The 20,573-nt window shown below is 44.4% G+C and overlaps 1 protein-coding gene across 2 annotated transcripts in view; it reads right to left on the bottom strand.

Annotated features, from left to right (window-relative positions):
* The window catches only part of CNTN3 (contactin 3), a 95,305-nt gene extending 75,268 nt beyond the window's left edge, over nucleotides 1–20,037 (bottom strand). The window contains exon 1 of one of the 2 annotated variants that reach the window (XM_039695319.1): nucleotides 19,849–20,037. The gene's annotated coding sequence lies outside the window, so the exon portion shown is untranslated. Of the gene's footprint in view, nucleotides 1–15,114; nucleotides 15,174–19,848 lie in introns of those variants that run through there. The other variant, XM_039695320.1, reaches the window with a different exon arrangement.
* Between the last annotated feature and the right edge of the window lie 536 nt (nucleotides 20,038–20,573).

The following is a 20,573-nucleotide window of genomic DNA, read 5'->3' on the forward strand; positions in this document are numbered from 1 at the left end:
GTGCAAGGATCCAAAATCCAAGGACAACACTGAGCATCCCTGTCACCTTCACAGCTCCTCCGCAGCCCCAGCTGCTTCTCAGGTCCCAGCCCCTTGCCTCTGGATTTTGTGTTCAAAATGTCCCATTGTAATATTGCATTAAAATTGAATTAGTAAAATATCCATATTAAAATATTAATATTATTAAAGTACCAATTATTATAAAATTACTCTTAATATTAAGAGTAATTTCATGTCTCCCTTCACAGAAGCAAAGGGGCAGAGCCACAACATCTGGGTGGTTTTGGAAATAAGACTTAAACTGGCTCCCCCAAAATTCAGCACTTTGTACGTAAAGGCCAGGAAGAATAAAGACAAACAGCACCTGATGTGGTTGGAAAAGATTGTAAAGAAACAAAGTAATAGCCACAGAATATGCAAAAGGAAATGGAACTTTATTTTTAAATCAGAGAGCTTCCTATTATTAGGTAGTGCTCTGCTTTCAGAAGCCAAAGTATTTCAAGGCAGTAAAAAAGCAAAGCTGTGAAGTGGTGAGAAAAACACCAGGAAAAATTAACAGATTCCATTTCTTTCTTATGAATTTCTTCAACTTTCAGAGAAAAGTCAATTTTCATTAGTTGCTCCAACCATTTTCTTGATGGAAACAACTGGTTTTCCAGAAAAAAAACCCCAAAAACAAAACCAAAAAAGAAAAACAAACTACCAGCCAAACAAATTAAGTAGGATGGGAGCACACACATATAAAAAAATTCAGCTTCATTTTGTTTCCTATAAAATTAACCTTCCAGACCTCTGAACTTTCAGATCATATAATATGGCAAGCGATACACATGAACATCTGAAAGAAATAAAAAGTTTGGGAAAGGTTCAAGAGTCAGTAATTTTATTCAGTGACCTTAATTTTTACTATACAGAGTCAAACATAAAACAAAGTAGTTCCCTAAAGGTGGAATTTTTATTTCTATATATATAGAACTGGAACTTGTCAGAGCTGGCTGGCAAGTTCATTTTAAACTTGGAGTTTGAGCAGAAGGAATTTGTAGAGTCATGGAGTCTAATTTAATCAGAATTTCCTGGAGCTCAGGAGAGCTGTGGAGACCCAGAACTTATTTTTCTGTATTGATCACAAAGCCCAGCACAGAAAACCAAGTGATGTCCTGACACTAGAGGTCAGCAGACCTTTACTAAGGCAGGGAATTATTAAAATCTCATAAAATCATGGAATTATTTGGGTTGGAAAGCATCTTAAAGATCATTTCACTCCCACCTTGCCATGGCAGGGACACCTTGCACTGTCCCAGGCTGCTCCAAGCCCCAGTGTCCAACCTGGCCTTGGACATTCCAGGGATCCAGGGGCAGCCACAGCTGCTCTGGGCACCCTGTGCCAGGGACTCGCCTGGATGAAATAGGATATTTACCCTCCAGTTAATGCTGAAGTCATCTCCACAGCACCCATGAAAAGATGAGGTGTTGAATGCTCCACAACGAGCTCAAGTAGCTCATTTTATTTATTTTTTGGGGAGGGAGTGCTATCCATTTGTGATTACCCTCAGGATGAAATCAGCAGTTACGAGAAGTGACCCAATCCACCAGATTTCCATCAGGAAACAGCTGAGCTGGGAATTTCCTCTCCACCGAGTCAAACCTCTGCCTCCCACGTCCCTGTCCAAGCCTGAAGGCACCAGTGCCATGATGGAAATATTCCAGTTTTGCACGGCAATGCCACACTTACCTCTCCACGGTCAACAAAAAATAATTAGAAAAATTCTACAGTCACAGGATTTTGAACACCCCAAGGAAGGAGAACTAAACCCCTGTGGTAGGTCCTATCTGGACCTGATTTATCCAGCTAATCTTTCTCTAATACCAGGGAATCCCCAGACTGTGCTTCGATACCAACACAGCCAGTTCACTTGGACCTGTGTGGAGATGAATCCAACTCAAAAGCGCTAAAGGTTATCTGCAAATATCCAGGCAAGGTTAGACTGTGCAATGCCACAGCTGACCACTAATTATTTACTAAAATCCAACTGGAACCTGTCATTTGTTGCACTGAAGTAGAGATAGTACCAGTTTGAGAATTTAGAGGGATTTTTGTCAGCTGAAGGAAAGAGTTAATTCAATTTGATACCATCCACCAGGCAGATCTGGAGAGTAAGATATCAGAGTAAATTCATGTGAGAGATTGGAGAGGCTTCAGAAAACAAAACACAGAGGCAATGCTGGCCAGCACAGAGCCAGCAGTGGCAGCACGCTTCTGAAAGAAACACAAATGCACCCACTACACCTGCAAGGCTGCAAATAAAAAAATTATTGACCAGTTAAAAGCCAGGGCAGCAAGACAAAGCACAGAGTACACCAAAACCTGCTGAGCAACGCTGTGCCCTGCTCCTGAGATAAGTTTCAAATGGTGCTCCAAGGATAAATGGGATTGCTCCAACTCCTTTGGGGTCTCATTAGATCCCGGTTCCAGGGCAGCAGCACTCATTAGGAGCTGCTGGCCAGGTGGCCCCGTGAGCTGCCCCTGGCTCTTCCTCAGCCTCCTGTCCCTGCAGGGACACTGGCAGCAGCCAAACCCCCCTGACCAAGCTGCAAGCACAAAAACCAGCCAGGAACTTCCACAGAAACTCCTCCGTTTCCCGAGCACTGAGCAGGATTAAAGCTCTCTCCAGTGTGCCATTAGCAGAGGCCTAGTTAAAAGCATCAATTTATACAAAATTAATTTACAACAGCTTAATGTGGAAGAAGCAGCAACTGTTCTGTGGAGAGTTTTATTACAGCTTCTCCTGTCTGGCTGCATTTACGGACTCTGAGGCACGGTCCCCTGCCTGCCCAGCACATCCATCCTCTGCATTTGATCCAAACCTCCCTGGAGCTCGGCTCACACAGGTGGCTCTGCTGCAGAACACCCTCCCTGGCCCTGGGATTGATTCCAGCCCCTCCTGCTCCCAGGGCAGCAAGGGACATTTGCAGTGATGGAATGGCCGCTCTGCCCGCAGCGAGTGCCACGGAGCATTTCTGCTTTTTCTCTCTCATTCCTCAGGACAGCCCGGCCCCTGCACACACCAGCAGGGTTTGCTGAGCTCCCTGCTGCAGTTCTGCCACCACTGAAACACCTTCAGCTCAGCTCAGCCTTTACCACACGAGCTATTCCACCTCGACAAAAGCAGCACAGCAGCAAAAAGAAAATAATTAAGGAGAGATATTTATCTTAAACTCCTCAGGAATCCTGCTCTAAGACCATCAGCCTCGTCACATCCTCCCAGAGGTGTTTTACTCTTCAGCACCTGTGGAGACAGCTCAGCCCATCAACCCTGGCACACCCATGGGAACACCTCACCAAAGAACCAGCCATGCATTCTTCACAAAGTTTTCCAGGAAATGCTCACCAGACTCTCTTTAAACTCTTGCCACTTTATCAGTTATGAGCTACAATTTAAAATTAGTAAGTCTGAAGCAACAGCAACTCAAAACCCAGCAAACACTGAAGACCAATTCCCACCACAGTGATGCAAATCTCATGCCACGTGTAGGTCCTGGAAACTATTTTTAGTGTTGGTGCACTGAAGGTGTTACACTGCTAGAGCAGATTAATTTTTCATGCAGCTATTAAATTAAATCAGAATTATATTGCCCCTTTCTGCATTACTTAGTGAGACATCCACACACTGAACTGCTGTGGAAATCTGCTTTATCTCATCTGCACACAGACTTTGTGTTTAACACCAAACTCACTCCCAGGCTCCAACCAAAAACTTCCTTCAGTGACAAAATTGTATTTCCCAAACACACAGGAAAGAAGATTGTTAAAAAACAAATACTTGCAGGAAGAATTCTTTACCTGGGGTAACCCAGAATTTTGCATATTTAGCACAAAGAGAAGTTTGAGATTCTGCACAAGTGTTAATAAAATTGAAAAGCAGATAATCATATTCACCACTCAGTGCCAAAAGCCAACTTCAGCTGCTACTTTAAATATTTCCATTTATTACTCTGTACAGATACATCTCTATACTTCAGTGATTATTAAATGCCTTCCCAACCAGTGACAGCACAAACCTGTGCATTTAAAGCCATGCTGATGAACACAAAAATGGCAAACCTGTAATGCACCCTTGATGACATGACCCATGCTCTGCCCATTAATTCTTCCTTTCTTAGAATAACAGTACTTTAAACCAATAATCAACTTGAAAAATTCTTTTTTTTTTCCAGAAGAATGACCTGTCAAAAATCAAGTATTTCCTCTGCTATTTTCAGGCCCCTGTTGTTGTAATTTTTATGCCTGAGGCTTCACCCCTGTGACCTACCAATTCCAGACCCCCTTTTAATAACATTTATGGGTCAACACCTTCAACCAGTCATCCCAAGGCAGGTACTTCCAGAGGTCAGGAATTCTGCGAACCCACATGACAGCATGTCACAAATCACTTCAAAATAATGCAGGGCTGGAGAATTATGATAAATAAATCAGAGCTGTTGGAATTAAAAAAAAAATCAAATATGAAGTTGGGTGAACTCTGGCTTGTGCAGCTGCATTGGGGGGAAAGGGTGAGACTTGATTTTTATTTCCGTAAGAGGAATGACTCCCGTGTCTGCATTTGTGTTCCAAACTATCCAGGGCTGCCAGGAGCACAGGGGAGATTCTGCTGCTGGCTCAATTCTTAGTCCCTGAAAAGAAGGGTGACCATTGGAATCAGAATGGTTTGGGTGGAAAGGGACATTAAAGAACACATTTCACCTCCCTGCCATGGCAGGGACACCTTCCACTGTCCCAGGCTGCTCCAAGCCCCAGTGTCCAGCCTGGCCTTGGGCACTGCCAGGGATCCAGGGGCAGCCCCAGCTGCTCTGGGCACCCTGTGCCAGGGCCTGCCCATTCTACAGGGAAGGATTTATTCCCAATATCCCATCTAAACCCACTCTCTGTCAGTTTGAAGACATTCCCCCTTGTCCCATCACTCCATCCCCTGTCAATTGTCTCTCTCCATGTTCCCTGTGGCTCAAAAATCAGCATTTCCCTGCAAGCACCTTCAGTGCCATCCACTACAAATCACAGCTTCAAAAGCCTCTTTCATCCTGCACGGCTGCCCCAATAAAAACTCATCACTTTCCCCTGCATACATAATTCCACTTTGATATTCCTCGGCCAGAACAACGTTGCTCTGTGCCTCTCTGGTGTCCAGCTGGAATTAACACCCACATCCCACACGGATCCCCAGGAATGCTGATCCATGCTGGCTGCCCTGGCTCCAAGGGTCACCTGCAGCAATTTGTCAACAGTTCCCTCCTCATCAAAAATTTACAGGCTGATGAATTTCCAATCATGCTACACCCCATGGTAAAACAGTCTTCCTCAAATATGTTTTTTAACAGAATGAGCTGTTCTCCCTCATGCCTCTACTCAAAATCACAGGATAGGACAAGATCCTACACCTGAGCAAGTGCCAGGAAATAAAATTTAAGCAGATCCTGAACTGAGGCATCCAGGGAGCAAAGTGACAACAGGCCAGCAAGACCCTGAATAAACAGAACAAAAAATGTGACACAAACCTGAAGCCTGTCCCCAACTCCCTCCCAACAAAAAGACTGGAAACAAATTAAAAATGAGACAATGAAAACCAACTATAGACAGCCCATTAAACACCACAAAACAGCAACACTGACACTCCACTTAAAAACTGCTGACAATATTACTGATCAACTTAAAAGAATGTAAAACTCAACGCAAAGATACTTTCAACATCCATATGTACCCAAACTGACATCAGCAGGGCAGTGTTTAACTTCTCCTAAGGTTACTTTGATTTTCAGAGCTCCCTATTGCTGCTCTTGGTGCCAAAAACCCTCATCAAAATGAGCACGAGGCTCAAACTCCATCTGAGCAGGCAGAAACATTTCCAACCCACTGAACTTCCCTTACACTGACAACTTAAACTGCAACACATCAGGAAATCATTCTGTGTTGAGTGCCTTTAGAGCTGACAAATTAAACAGTCAGACACTTTGGGACTGAAAAACTCCAGAGACTTTTTAGGGTAAACAGTAAAATGTGTAGCTACCTACACAGACACACTCATGTATATACAAATATATATATCAGTTTCATGTGTACTAAAGAGAGAATGGCACAAAAACCTCTTCCTTCTCACCCTCTCTTTCCTCCTCCCAAGTCTCATTAATGCTCAAGCGCCAACAAGAAAATTTATTCCATTTAAATGGCATTTCTGTCATATGATCAACACAACACAGGAAGAGATACCTCCCATACACCACCACATCTTTAAAACACCCAATCCAACCTTAAAACATAATCTGTACATTGTATTAGCCAGGAATTTTCCACAAAAAGCAGTATAGTCACTTCTCTTTCCCCAAGAGAAATTAAAAGGAATTCCTAACAGATGTGAAAATGAGAACCTGCACCTCTCCCACCCAAATGCCACCATGGAATTGGGGCTTCCCACAAAGCCCTGGCCTCACCTTGGCTTTTAAATGGAAAATGCCTCCAAGACAGCAGATTTTAAACTCTTAAATAATGAATTTTAATGCAGACTTTTCTGGCCAATTTACTCAGAGCAAGACAGGACAGCCTTTTCCCACTGCCCTGCAGATGATGGCTGATGGCTGGGCTGGTTTTATTTGGGGTTTTTAACATTAGGGAGTCTAATCCATCAAAAACTCAAAGAAATAAATTTACTACATGACACAAAGGCTGATGATTGTCCTCTAAATGGATCCTACACATGCTGTGAATTTGATATTTTATTATTATTTCACATTTGTTTCTTCCTAACCAACATCAGTGAAACTCCCCAGACCAAAGCTGACATAAAATTGATGCTCCAGCATCCCATCTGTTTACAGCCCAAGATGCAACAGGTAAGGAGATGTTTTGTCTGTGTTTAATCAGAAAAGAACAATTCATTCCCAAGAAGTAATAAAGTAAGAGAGAAAAATGGGATAGATGCTTTCAGCATGGAAGCAAACAAGAGGAATAAAGAAAAAAAATGAAATTTACATTTATATACAGCTTTGGCTGCTTCTTCTTATTCTTTTCAAATATATATATACAGAGAGAGAGTGGGAATGGAGGAGCTTGATAGAAATATTCACCAATTTCAGCAAGGAACTGAGCTTTGGGAGATATGGCCACAGGTACCCTTAATCTATCCTGTCTGTGATTATCTCCCTCCAAGTCACATGCAGGAAAATAATCCCCTGCAGCACAGAGCACTGATGTGAAAGGAGAGAAAAGCTCAAAGTCACAGCTGAATGGTTAGAGCTGAACCCAATTCTGCACTTTTTTTCCCTCCCCCTTCTACTTCTTGAGACCAAGGCAGCTTAATCTGCATTGATGTCTATGAAGTTTCACTTGAAAAGTTCTTCAGTCTGAGAGTTTCCTCTCTTATGAATAGGAATAAAATGCTCAAATGTTTTTGTGAAAAAGTTGCTTTTCTTTTTAACAAAGGAAACTATGAGACATTGCCTGAGAACTTGAATACTGCATTTCAGCCAAATTTCAAACCGGTAGCAGAGATATTAATCAAAAAGTGAGATTGTAAGAGAAGAAACACCCAACCAGGAGGCAGAACAAAACCCACAGGGGACCATGAGAATCCCACTAGAGATGTTCAGAGGATGAGTGTGGCTGATTTGTGTGCTCTCACACAGGAAAGCAAGGGAATCAAACCATTTTATGGTTATTATTAATAACCCAGAATATGTTTTTTTTCAGTTATTATTTTCATTTTAACGAACACTTCACCACCTCCTCCCAGTCCTCACTTTCTCTGTGTGTTGCTGCCCACATCCCTGCTCCCCTTCATTAATCCACTTCATTCCAGCATTAGTTTAGAGACACATTTGCTTCATTAACTCACTGCTGGAGGAGGCCAGTATCCTGAGATGGAAAGGAAGCTCATCTCAGTTTTGTACAATCTGGATATTACAGTTATTATCTGGGTATCTTTGTTCCTTGTTTCTTCAGGAAAATGAGTCTCAGCATAAGACCATGATTTGGAAAAAGGAGAAATTAGAGGTTAAATTCCACTGAGTTGTCTTCTACTGACACTTAAAGATGAATGTTACAGCCCATCCCGAGATTAATGCATACAAATGTGGCTGATCCACCAAAACCAGCAAAGAAAACCAGCATTTTTAGCCAAACAACTGTGGAACACCTCTTTTAGCCTTCCCATGTAATGAGGCCTCACTTTCAGGGAGAAAAAAAAAACCCAAACAACCAAGTATTTAAATTACTTAACAAGATATCTTTAAATATCAGTACAAGGTTAGATGTGATAAAGACTCCACTGGCTTTGCTGGACAAGTTTGACAGCTTTGGTTTAAAAAAAAAACCACCAAAAACCCAAACAAAACTGGAAGGAGCAGAGAGCTACACCGAGATAATGTTCAGTGGTGATGAACCTAAGAGCAACTAAAGAGCTGAAAAAATCAATTTCTTGACTTAGGAACTAAATTCAAATTAGGAAATCTCTGTCTGACAAAGGTCTGAAACACATGGAAGGAAAAAAAGATGGGGAGAGAGGTTAATTGGTTTGTAAAGTACTGAAAATACCAGGATACAAAATGCCCTGGCATTCTGCCCTGGCAGGAAAACAAATCTGCAGAAGGGTGATGCAGAGAGAGCCCATGCAGAGGGATGGAGAAACAAGCACAAATTTAAATTCTGAGGTTCAGGAGCTTCATTTCATAATGATGATGTTGATACTGTTGTGAGGTTAATTATGGCACCAAAGTGAGTATGAGGTACAGCTCCAGAAAAGTTACACTGGGAGCTTTACTAACCAAAAAGCTCCACTTCCCAAATATCACTTTCCTTCATAGAGCAACAATTCTTTTGCACCATGTCTAACAGGAACACAGCAGCAAGCCCCAGGCCTGAGGAGATGCTGTTTTTCTTTCAGATCTCCAAGGTTCACTTCATGTCTTAATGCACTTGGCGTTGCTCTCACCATTAATCGTGTACTGCAGACCAAGAGAAAGTGCTTTTCCAGAAATGACCTCAAACTAAATTCATAATTCTTTAAAAACCAATAAACCCACTGAACCAGAGAGCTCAGCCCTTGTGCACTGAGCCCACAGGCACACAAAGCTGCTTTATTCCCTTCAGCAAGATCCACTCGCACCTTGATTTAAAGCACAGAGTGGAAACTGTTTATATGGTTTAACAGCAGCCCTGTCTTTTGAGCCAGCAGTTTTGAGCCAGCAAAGGAAGACACCAGAGGTCCCTTAGAAACAGAGACTAGAGATGTGCAACATAAGTTCAATCCACCACTAAATCTGCATTTTTCTGTGCTAAAACACAGTCTTACCCAATACTTCTTCCCAAACCTCTCAGATCTAGGAGCAGCATCCCTGAATTCCTTCCAGATGTGTTCCCAGAGAACTCCAGATCTTCTGCATTTCATTTTTACCATCATCAGGAGGAAAGATCCTCTCTGAAGAATGGATATTTGTGCGTGTCACGTATATTGGATGGGTTCTCATCTTCCTCACAGGGAGAAGATACTCCAAGCTGAATACGGAATTTGAGGAGTCACATCTTTTTCACATGGCCTGAAAGAGGCTGCAGCTGCTGAAATATTTGGGACATCTCTGCATCCCTCACTGTACAGGAGAGAAGGTAAAAATCAGAGCCTTGAAGAACACACTGTGTTAATGGCACCACTGCAAGCCAGGCACAAGAACAAAGTATAAACTCATCAACAAAAAAACCCTGCACAAGAGTACTTGAAGCTGTGCCTGCAACGCGGGTTTTAACTCATAAAAAAGAATTTTAATTCTACAAAGGCTTTAGGAGCCTTTAGCTTTTTTCTTTTTTTTTTTTTTTAAGCAGACCATTAAATTCACCTGACCACAATGAATCAAAGAAGAAGGATTTTTCAAAGCCTAGTATTAGAGGAGACTTTCAAGACTTCTTTCACTTTCCTATAATATTAATTGGATCTCCATATATTTGGCTTCATGGAGAGGAAGAACACAATCACAGAGCTTTGCCAATTGATGATAAAGCCTAGGAGTACCAACCCATTTTTGTCAGGAAAGTTTCAGGTACATAAAACATATCCCAGTGAAACAAAAGGCTGGATTTTTTTAGAAATCCTCCACATAATGCAAAGAGAACTCATGGAATGTATCAGAACAATGCATCCCTCAGGAGGGTTTGCAAGGAACCAGATAAATAACAAATAACAAGTGTGCCCAGAACTGCAGTTTCCTTCGTCTGGACAGAGGCACAGGGTGCCCAGAGCAGCTGTGGCTGCCCCTGCATCCCTGGCAGTGCCCAAGACCAGGCTGGGCAGGGCTTGGAGCAGCCTGGGACAGTGGAAGGTGTCCCATGGATGGGAGGGGAATGGCCTTTAAGGTCCCTTCCAACCCAAACCATTCTGAGATTCTCTCTAAGTTCACTGTGCGTTAAACATTACAAAAGGAAAGAGTAAATGGGTTTTCCATCAGTGCAACATTAACATTTCTTTTGTGACAGTAAGAAAATCACATCAGCTCTCTGCTGCCATCCCTGCTTGTATCTCAACCCCTTTGCACAGGTGCCAGTTAACCAGTTCAAATCACTTTGCATAGGAATAAATCAATCTGAGAATGGAATGGCCATTACCATCTTTAATTAGGCTTACTGGACAAGCTGCTAAGCCTTTTGGAAAAGAAAAATGTGGATCTTTACCAATCTAGAATTAAAAGAAATTTGCATTAGAATTACAGGCACTTAACTGTCTGCAGCACTTATTCTGGGGAATAATGCACTTCAAATTTTCCTGAAAATACAGAGGAACTGCTGATTCCTCTCTGCCTGCTGCAGGGAGCCAAGGGCTGGCAGAAGATGGCCCTTGTTACAATATTGTGAAGGGGCATCAGGACAGAGGAGACTTTTTCTTCTGCTCATTTTGCTAGGTTGACTGCAGGGGGAAAAAAAGAGTAATTTTTATGTTCAGGGTGTTGTTATATGCTCCAAATAAAAATTCCAAGCCCGGTTCTCTTTAAAAATCACTCTGGACTATTTTCTGCTGGACAGAGAACATCCTTAGACACTAGAAGTAATTATGTCTATGTCATTAGGGATTTACAGGTTTGAGGCATACAATTTTTCAGGCTGGAAACACCTACTGTGACAATGCCCAAGGTTCTCAAAAAGGCAGCAGGGACCAGGTGAGGAATTAAAGGGATTCAATGACTCAGATCAGAACTGATGCCTATTCTGCATGAAGTAATCAAGAGCCCATCTCAGAAGGAGAACAGACTGGAGAAAACTCCAGAATTAATCCCAAACCACAGCACAGTTTTCTATCAGTTTCACACATTTTACTGTTATGTTTTCATTCTGTATCTACAGCTGCACAAAGGTCTGGGAGCTTTCTGTTCTTTCAGGAGGACGTAACGGAGCAGGTTATCAACATCTGCACCATCAGGATGTTCAGATGCTTGTGGAAGAGAGGAGTGTGTTAAAACAGATCCACAGGAGAAGCACGAGGTGGTGAAGCTTTGCAACCTCCTTAAGCTGCTTAGCTCCAGATAAGGAGCTTATGCAACTTTCTTAACTCTGGAGCACATCCAGCAAGTGATGGCAAGCAGTGCTCAGGTTAAGTTACACTTGGGACAGATATCTCAGGAGTCATCCTGCCCTCTGACCAAGGAAAGAAGCAAAAAATCCAAGTCCCCTCCGAAAAAAATGTGTCCAGGAAAAGTCAGGTACAGTTTAGTAGAGGAGTTCCATGTTTGTTTTCCTTGATGTTTCCCTTGCAAGACTTGGGAAATGGCACACTAAGCCCAGCTTCTGAGCCAGAGATCATTTCACATTTCTAAGAGGAGCCTGACTATGAAGAAGCTGCTTTGTGGTGGTACTTCTGAAAGCAGAAGAGCTTTAGAAAGGAGTTTAAACTCTGCAGCCATTCCAGTCACCAAACACAACTACTGAGGGCTGTTCAGACTCTTCATCTGGAAATAAACCTGGAAATAAACCCATCAACCCACAATGGGGCTCAGCAAGGGTATTTATGAGACAGGATAGGGATGAGGTCAAAGCCCTAAGGACTTACTACAGGCTTGATTAAGTTCCATCCAATGAACTGAATGAGTAACAAACAGGAGAGAGACACTCCAGTCCTCCTTGGCAGGTGTTGAAGAAAGTAGGAAAAAACTTGGAAAAGTCCTTTCCTTCACCTCAGTGCCTTCTGGAGAGGCACCAAGTGCCACCACCACCACTTCCAGGGGTGTCACTCTGGCCAGGGGCCTTTCCTCATCAAGGTCCAGCTTATTTCAGCTGTTTTGTGGGAGGACAGATCTGCAGAGTAACTTTGCAGTCTCCAAGTGCACCTGATCTGTGGCAGGGAAGAACCTGCTGCAGAAAAAAGTGCCAAGCAAAATCCACAATCTCTTATTCCAGGAGCAGAGGGCATGAAACTTGACTTATCCTTCATTTAACAGCAGCAGAAGAACAGCACTGTTAGATGTAACACCACTTCTGTTTGCATTTTAAGCTTATTGAGGAAAAGAGATGCTCAAAGAGACTATAAACCACAGCTTTTAAAGGATTAGAAACACTGCTCTTCACCAGGGCCATAGCAATTTTTATTTTCTTCAGCAATACAGTAGCAAAAATAGTCAATGTGAAATTCAAAATCAAATAGCTACAAAAATTATAGTGAGAAATTGAAAAACTGCAAGATCTATAACCAGATTAAGCTCCACAACTAAAAGGAAAACTACCACGTGTATGCAACCACTCCAAGAACTGCATTTGATTCTACAAACAGCTCTCTGTAAGGCTTCACTGCTTTCTCCACTATAATTTCAACAGGATTTTTAGACCAGGAAAGATGTGACAATCAATGAGAGGAATAGTGCTGTGTGAGAGTGCAGCCCCTCAAAAGTGGGGGGGAGAGGAAAATAACTCTGGTTTACATTAATTTAGCTCCTTCTAGGAGGAAAGCTAACCCTTGCTTAGTCAAGAGTAGAAAAGAAGTCAATGCCCAAGAATGGCAAAGGGTTACACACGAGCAGCTGCTGCCCAGAAGGATAAAAACCCATTTCAGTGCATTTCCCCTGCAGGCAGGCAGGGATGGCACACAGCTCCTGCGGGCTGTGAATGCAGCCCTGGGCTAACACAGGTCCAGGTAAGCTGCAATTCCACTCCAACACACAAAACTCAAGTTTCCAGCATGAATTTAGCCAGCCAACTTCTACCACTTTTAGCAGGAAGGCCTTACAGCAGGTAAATCAAGGTAATCTTCCTTTTCTTAGGATCAATGATGAGATCTTGAGTCTAAAACAACAAAACATTTTCTGAGGGGTGGAAAGCTCAGTGTGCAAACAGGTGCTTTTCATACACCACTGACTCACACACAAACACAACAGCTCTGCAGCATCAATAAATCTTTATCCAAAGGTGGTGCACACCGCTAAAAACATGCTCTTAAATGCTCAAGTGATGCACTTGAAGGACTGCAAACCATAGAAACCCGGGGTCTTCTGCTGATCCTAACAATGGAAATGAAAGCACTCATATCATGCTAGATGCTAATGGTTCTTCATCCTCCTTCTTTAGAGCATTTGTTTTTTAAAAGTGAAAAAAAAGGTCAGTTATTATTTAATTGTCCTGCAGCCTGTGCTTGAGCACACAAACTTCAGAGGTAAAGAGGTGCTGGTGGTCAAGCAGTGACCTGGCAGAAATGTTCCCAATTACACTGGGCTTTATAAATTACCCTGGCAGAGCAAACATGCATATACAGCCTTTTCTTTTTATTGTCATTTACAACCTACACCAACACACTGGGCTGAGATGTTAAATTACCCAGGGTGCTGCAGAGAGCTCTCCTCCCACTCTGCTTTGCCCACACAACAAGCTGCACCCCACTTGCAGCAGCAGGCACCAAAGATTTCCTATTAAACAAAGAAAAAGTCATCGCAGGAACGCTGATATTTTAGTCATGAGCTTTCGATGTGAAAACTGCACCACCCAGGACCACACCAAGGGATATTACCTGCTCCAGCATCTCACAAAAATCAAGTATCTCCCCCAGTCTGGCAAAAACAAACCCTCTTTCCGTGGGTTTACAGTCCAACTCTCCTCAAGCAGCAGGACAGATGGACAGGTGGGACAGACACATCCGGGTGACTGCGCCGAGCTTTAAGAAGGCAGGATAAAATCAAAATATTTTGCAATATCCAGCCGAATAAACAGAGGTTTCTGCAACAATCATACCAGCTGAATTTGCTGGTTTCTCCCTGTAGAATACTCCACAGTAATACGTCATTAGAACAGTGTTTTTCATCTTGCACATTTCACCAGGAATGCTAAGAGATGCCAACTTCAACAAATGGAATGTCTTCAAATGCAGAGATGCGTGATCCTTCTGCAAATGAACTATGAAAATCTGTATGCTTGCAAGCTAAACAGAATTTATCATTTACTGATCCACCCTGGATTGGATTAGACAGGAATTGCTCCTGATGTAGTCAAGTACTGCAGCACACTGGAAATTACTGTCCTGACCTCAGCACAAGCAAAAGGGATGCTGGACATGCTTCACATTAAGCCAGACTGTGGAAAACCAGTTGATTTTCCCCCCTAGTTTACTCCAATGAGAGGTTTACAGCTACAAACAGCTGTAATTTATTATATTTTACATTTCACAAAAGGCCTGAACATGTTGAGCAGTAATACTCTTCAGAATTGTCAAGGCCTATTGAAGTGAAATATGCTTCCCACATCAGGAACATGGCACTGTGATTTCAGCAGTGCTAGAAAAGCAGTAGGATTTTTTTTTTTATTTTTTTTCAAAGAGTCAGTGACAAAAACCAGGAATAGTGAGAGGAGAGTTTTTAAGAATAGTTAATACCAGGGTAGCTCATTACCACTTGTAATGTTGGTGGAGAAGGAATCTGGATTTAACCATAATGCTTCAACAAGGTTCAAACCACTTTTTCAAAGCTACAGTAAAATTCATGATTTCTCACTTCCCTGCTAAAATTGAATGTACATGTGGGTTTTTCCTCAACCATATATCTCAAAAGGGAAAAGGATATAGGAATAGATCTGTAGGAACAGATCTACAGGAATGGTAGGAGACCTGCCCTTACCTGGTGCCTCCTGCAGTGCTGTGTCCATCACCCCTCACTCAGCCAGAACAGCTCTGCACTCTACAGCTTCCTTTGTGCACTACACAAGGGACTTACTAGAGTTAAAAACAGCTTTATTTAGTTTACTTCATTTAAACCCAGTGTGGAGGATGAATCTGGAACAGCTGAATGAGTTTAGCAGTTCTGGACTCATTCTGCAAATAAGCTGGGCTCAGGAAAGCAGAGACAGCTGCTCACACACCTGGTGAGGGCCTGCAGGAACCCTGCTCCATCCTGGAATTGCAGAATATCAGGGAGCACAAGGGTCCCCAGGGTCTCAGGGAGGTCTCTGTCTCTGTCTTTAAGTCAGATTTCCCCAGCACAAAGATTTTTTTCAGCGCTTTCCTGCTCACACCTATTCACCCCTTGCCATCACAGGCAGTGTTCCCCCTCAAATGCATTATTTGTATTTGCCAGCAACCAAGAACTGCCTGACAAAAAGAACCCCCCAGACAAGTCTGGTCACCCTGCTTTTCTCCTCCTATCACCACTCACTCCAAAGCCTTTCACAGCCCACAGCTCATTTTCTGGGAGCCCCCAGCCTGGCAGCTCTGCAGCCCAGATTTTAAGCATTTCATGATTCAGTCAAACACAGATAAAGTTCCTCCTGTGTGTAATCAGGATTAAGAAAACACTAAAATACATGTCCAGGTTTCAAATCCCGGCTGTTCCCATTAAATGGGTTTCTCCAGAAGAGAATGAGATGCAGGTGGGATTGTCCAGGGCTGAGCACAACTTCAGCAGCTCCCACTGCTGCCTCCCCTAGGTGGAAGTGCAACACCTCTGACAGTTAATTAATTATTCTTTACATTAATTAACAGATAAATTTTTCAAGAGAAAAATACCTGGATGTTATCATCTGGGAAAAATTCCTACATCAGCTGTGCCAAAGGAAAGTATTACTTTTTTAAAATAATATTATTATACTTTATTACACTCAGAAAGTGAAACTTCAGGGGTATAAAACTAACTACTCTTTAAAAATAAAGCCAATGCTATGGCCTGCATTTCAACTGACCAAATTTCAACATGCAGATTTTAACTTTACAGTAATAAAATACCACCTAACTCCTTTATTTCACCAGCTGCCCACCACCTTCACTCAATCAAGACTGAGAATCCATAAGATTTTTGAACTCCTGCCACTTCCCCTCACTCTGTATGAAGTCTTTTCTTTGTATTAGACAGTACACTAAAAAAAAAAATAAATCAATATACAGTAAATTTCAGTTGACTGTAGTCAAAGCTCAAAGGTTTTTTCCCCCCTTCCCACCCTTGTTACCCCAGCAGTGCTCTCCTGGGTACACTTCTGTTTAAAAGGCCATCAGCTCTGATCTGGTTTTCATCTGTCTCAGTGGACCAGAGAACTGTGTGGCTTTTTGAGCTCTGAATGAGGAAAGCACTTCTCAGCTGATGCAAACCTGCAGCCTTTACCTAATCCTCTCCTGGTTAAGGCACATCACAAGGTATCACTGATAATGATTTAATTTTTTTCCTGCAATTCATTTTCCTACACCACGTCCTACAAAATGTGGACTATCAAATCTCCACTGAAAAGTCTGGGTTACAATTCTAAACAGCTTCACTAAATCAAAGGTGGAGATGTTGGCACAGGAGGGAACTACAGCTCTTCCAATTTCATTTTTCTGCATTCCAGTTGTTTTTCAGTGGGCTAATCACTGACTGAACTCCCCCTGGTTTGGCTGAGAGAGGGAAACTTCAGCTTGAGAGCTGCAAAACCAACCAACCAACCAACAATACCTGAAATAAGAATTGCTGTCACTGCAGATATATTTTAAAGACAGCAGCAGTAGAGCACCAAGGCAAGTCCATTTCCAGAGCCAGTTTCTGTGGCACATTCAGTTTTGAAGAACCAAAACATTAGGTTCCTAAGCTTCTCCAAACAAAGGTTAATTTCACAGTATCCTGCCATTTAACCCATCTTGACAACACCCATACACAACAGGAGCTTAAGCAAGGCTTGCATCACACAGGTCCCTTCAAAAAGTCATTTCTCATCACTTCTATCTTCAGTAGTGCTCAACTTCAATGCATGCCAGGGGACTCCAATCCACTGTTCCCTGGTTTCCCAGCATGAACTGGCAGATTATGGATCTGACAGCACAACAACACAGACCTAGCTCCAAGCTGAGCACCAAAGAGGATTAAAATTTACTTTACAAATGAACAAACTTCCCACTTTCCTTGATTTTCTAGTAAACCAAGACCACTTATATTTTTATATATTTATTATTATAATTATTTCTCAAGTCATCCAAAGTCAGGAGGGATGCTCACCTCCAGCCCCAGTCACTCCTCATCACTGACCACTTCCCTGTCCCTTCAGGCTTGGTGAATTCCTCACACCACTGTGAATACACACAAAAAATCTTGTTTGCAGACTGCATTAATCTGTGTCTTCTGGTATCAGAGTAAATCCTGATGATCACTTCCATACATATAAAACCACTGGATTATGTCACTTTTAAGACTCAGCCTCTTCCAGGAAGAACAGTAAAAAGATTGAATCTATTTGCAGAAACCTCCTGTTGCTGTATCACAACAACATTAAGATGTTCTTGTGGTATTGCAATGGGAAAATTCCCACAAGAACATAAACATAAACAACATCAAAGACAGCAAAGCTAGCTCAGAAAAAAACAAACAACCAAAACCACCGCCCCTGCAGAAGTGGTTGGAAGCATTTGTGGGTGGAAACTTCAGAAGCATTATAGAAAACTGACAGGAAAATATGGCACTGCTCCTTAGCCACGGTGACGTGATCTTTAGGAATTTAAAGAACAAGTTGTTTAGGCAGGTCCATATTTCACATCCAGCTCAAGGGTTTGCAGGGTGTGCATGCTCAAATTTCCAGACAAGACCCCAACTTAGGTGAGCAACACTGGAGCTGAGTGAGTGACAGAGCCACAGGAGTCACCACCAGAGCCTGCCACCACCCCATAGCAAATCCCCCAAACCCAGTGGTTTAACTTCCTCAACACAGAAAAAACCAAGCTGCAGATCAGCTAGACATCCCCTACCTGTTCTATTCATGGAGGTGACATCCACAAAACCCACTCTGGAAAAACCCCACAGCCACTGGCAGCCCACAGATCCTGTGCTCCGAGCAGCACCTCCCACTGCTTTATTCCAGAAAACAGCACAGCTTCCAGCAGCGCTTCCATCCAGCCCCGGCTGTGCAAGGGAGTGAGAGACAGGAGCAGAAGCAGCACGGATTTTTGGGAGCGCTGGGAAGAGCCAGCGTGGCAGGACAGAGCTCACAGCACCTTCAGCCACAGCCCCAACACCAAGTCAGCAGCGTTTTGGCAAGAGTTAAGCACCTTCACCAATCATCCCCCTCAAATGCATTTGCCAGATTACTATGGGAAGTCTCCTGCATGACAAACAACTTTCTGGAACAATTCCACATGGGTACTAACACACTTTCAGCGCTTACAAGTTCAGTATTTCCATTCCTGATTTTAGTTTTGTTCGTAATTCCCCATATACATTTCAAAAATACATCACTGAACAAGCCTGGCATGCAGCTTAAGCTGGAGTTCAAGTTTCTCTTGCAAAATACAGCAGTCAATACTTTGGAGAGTTTCTTGTCCTTCATAAGCTCCTGGTTTTGATTTTTGCACTCAACAGAAATACTGACACTCTTCCCCCCGTGTAAAACACGACAGCTAAAAATCAGTATTGATTCTGTGCGTGTGTCAGTGGCACCAGTAAGGTACACCTAACTAGCCCTTCCCACCCCAGGCTATCGCTGGATCATTCCCCAGCAGGAACGGGCTGATCTCCCTCCGACGCATCCCACAAAATGGTGCTTGGATCTGGGTTAACCCCAGCAGGCTGGGCTGGCAACAAGGCGACACAACACGATGCTGGGGACACCAGCAGCTCGCACCCAGGCTGGTACGAGCCATGAAGTTGCCCGAGAAGGCAGACCAGCGGCCAGGGAAGGAGCGGAGGCGGCGGGCGCTGCAGGGGCTCTGCGGGGAGCGCGGCAGCGGCTGAGCCCAGCCGCGGCTGGAACTCGGGGCCGGCTCGCCCCGCTCTGCCCGCCCGACGGCAAAGTTCCGCCTGGCCACGACTCACCCGAGCCCGCACGGCCGCGAGGGACGTGCAGAAAGAGCGAAATTCTCATTCGAGAGCGAAAGGAACAAGCTTTTGAACGAGCCTTCACTGGCGAGGTGCGGGGGATGTTTGAGCCCAACACGGCAGAGCCCCGCCGACACCAGAGCTGGGGGCGAGCTCCGTGCGCGTCTTCTCGCATTCGAGACAATTAGCATTTAATTAAAAGCAGAGCCAGAGCCGCCCAGCTTTAGAACTTGAGCAACTCCAGACTCAGAGCAATTTTACAGGGGGAAAAAGCCCAAACCCCGCGCACACGCTCAGACCGCCGGCAGCCGCACGCCGGTACCCGGAGCGCATCCCCAGCCCCGGGGGAGCCCCGGCCCCGGGACAGGCGGACTGGGGGGACAGCAGCTCCCTGCAGGTGGGCTCGGAGCCTCGCAAATGCACCTGCCAGCACCACCCAAGCGGACAGCGGCACGTACCGAGCGCCCGTGCCCGGCGCTGCATCCCCGGAGCGGTGTCCGTGTCCCCGGTGCCGCTTCCCCGCTCCATCCCCCCGGAGGGATGCGGGGGGCTCTACGCTCCCCAACTTTGTTCCCCGAAGTTGCCCACCTGCAGCCGAGCCGTTCCAGCCGCCGCAGCGCTGTCGTTCCCCCGGAGCCAGCGCCGTAATCCTGCGGCTCCCGCGGCTCCGGCGCCTCTTCTGGAGCGGCGCTGGCCGCGCTCCCGGCGGCGGGGCGGGCCCGGCGCGATCTCCCGCCCACCGCTCCTCACGGCTCTCACCGCCCCGGGCCCGCACAGCCCGGCCCGGTACAGCCCAGCCTGGTACAGCCCAGCCCAGCCCGGCACAGCCCCTCCGGGCACTGCCGGGCCCGCCGGCGCCGGGGATGCTCCGCTGGCGGCGGCCGCGGTTCCCCCGGGAGCCCCGCTGGACCCACCCGCTCAGGGTGGATGCGCTGCCGGGGAAAGTTGAGGCGTTATGGCTTAAATGAAAACTGCATCTCGTTTCTGGGCTGCAAGCCCAGGGAAGGAGTCAGGTTCACGTAGGTCGCTGTGCGGGAGCCGGATGGAGGTTTTATTGGCTCTGGCTCCAGCTGATCGCAGCATTAGAGCTGTGTGGTGTAATTAAGGCTGAGCAGAATTCCTTTAAGTCCTTTTTTTTTTTTTTTTTTTTTCTTTGCAGGTAATACTAAATTTCCTTCCCCCTGTATTATCTTTCAGCATCCCAAAGCACAGTGAAGCGTGTGTTAAAATAAAGTGTGCATTAGCTCCCTGTGCCTCAGTTTAAGTCAAATTTTTCCAGAGACGACTTTGTGTCAGAGCCACAGTGAGGTGTC

Source organism: Passer montanus, unplaced genomic scaffold (assembly GCF_014805655.1).
Source record: "Passer montanus isolate IOZ18808 unplaced genomic scaffold, ASM1480565v1 scaffold9, whole genome shotgun sequence".
Lineage (NCBI taxonomy): Eukaryota > Metazoa > Chordata > Aves > Passeriformes > Passeridae > Passer > Passer montanus.